Raw genomic sequence first — 1,759 nt, forward strand, 5'->3', positions numbered from 1 at the left:
AAGGTGACATATCAAAAGCTTGACTAAGACACATTTGAGATGTCTGTCAATATATCTAAGTGGACATGGAAAACAAAGATATGACATATTAGTTAATGAATATAGGTTGATATCCAAACATTATATCAGAGGTCTCTGATTAGAGAACAAAAAGATAGTGAGAAAATGAAAAAACAATACTGAAGGAGTACAAGAAATAACAAGAGACAATGGTTTCTGGGAAGGCGAATGATAGAGACATTTCCAGGAGACAGCAATGCGATGTGTTAAATGCTCCTCAGAGGTCAAGGCAGAGGGAGACTCATATTCAGCTATCTGATTTAGCACACCAAAAAAAAAAATTCAAAAATGATCTTCAAGGGTTGATCCTTCACAAAAGGGGAGAATAAGGTCCTGATTGGAATGGTTTAAGAAAGAAGAGAGAAACTGGAGTATACAAGTGCAGAAATGCACTCAGGGAGTTTTCCTATAAAAGGAAAGAACGAAAAGGGCAAGACAGCTGGAAGGAATGTGCTATCAGGGGACTTTCTATCTATTTTTGTAGGAGGTAACAGAAAGGTAGGTAATATTTTTAAAACACTGTTTTTATTGACTCTTTGATAATTTCACATCATGTACCTAATTCATTTCCCAGTCCCTCCATATCCCTCCTTCACCCTTCTAGAGTCCCCCAAAGGAAAACTTAAAAAGAAATAGTAAAAATAAAAGTAAAGTTAAAAATTCAAATAATAGGCCCGGTGGTGGAGGCGCAGTGCGGTTACCCTAGGAACCCTGATCATGTCACTGCGAGTGGCTAGGAGCCCGTGGGCGGTGGCCTGCAGTCTGCGTACTGCCTTGGCCTCCTGCCCACCGCGGCCCTGGGTGCTGAGCGCCACCACTGTCTGTGTTCTGAGCACTGGATCCGCTGTGCAGTTGGTGGGTAAATTCACAGAGAAACATGAATGGATAACCACAGAGAATGGTATTGGAGCAGTGGGAATCAGCAATTTTGCACAGAGAGCTTTGGGAGATGTTGTTTACTGTAGTCTGCCTGAAATTGGGACAAAACTGAAAAAAAAAGAGATGAATTTGGTCCTTTGGAGAGTGTGAAGGCTGCCAGTGAACTCTACTCTCCTCTGACAGGAGAGGTAACTGAAGTCAATGAAGCACTTGGAGAAAATGCAGGGATCGTCAACAAATCCTGGTATGAAGATGGTTGGCTGATCAAGATGACAGTGAGTGACCCTTCAGGGCTAGGAATTAATGAGTGAAGAAGCATATGAGAAATATGTAAAATCCATTGAGGAGTGAGCATGGCACTCCCACTCCCAAATAAAACTGTTGGAAGTAAGGAAGTAACTTGTTCCATCATGTTTGTCTTAAGTTAGTGGAGAATAGAAGATCTGAAATAACTTCTACCAATACTGATGGAAAGAAACTACTCAATAGTACAACTTCCTGATGGATACAGATAAATACAATGTACATATTTTTAATAATCTTCATACTAGGTATTTAGACTAGGGTTAAGCTCTGGTGTTTAGAATTCTTGATCATTTATGGTAATAAAGTGGTTATGAAGCTGGGCTTGGTGACAAACTACCCTTTAATCCCAGCACCTGACAGCAGATCTCTTGTTTCCAGGTCAGCCTGGTCTACTAACAAGTTCCAGGTCAGCCAGAGTTACACGGTGAGGCCCTACCTAGTGATGACAAGAATTCCATAATTCAGGATAGTAGTGTTGCAAATCTCACATAATACTGTAATTTGCCCATATCCA

The 1,759-nt window shown here is 40.8% G+C and overlaps 1 pseudogene; it reads left to right on the forward strand.

Moving 5' to 3' along the window:
* Nucleotides 1-777: 777 nt before the first annotated feature.
* LOC101834924 lies at nt 778-1,290 on the forward strand (annotated as a pseudogene).
* The last annotated feature ends 469 nt before the right edge of the window (nt 1,291-1,759 follow it).

This window comes from Mesocricetus auratus, unplaced genomic scaffold (assembly GCF_017639785.1).
Source record: "Mesocricetus auratus isolate SY011 unplaced genomic scaffold, BCM_Maur_2.0 Super-Scaffold_100676, whole genome shotgun sequence".
NCBI lineage: Eukaryota > Metazoa > Chordata > Mammalia > Rodentia > Cricetidae > Mesocricetus > Mesocricetus auratus.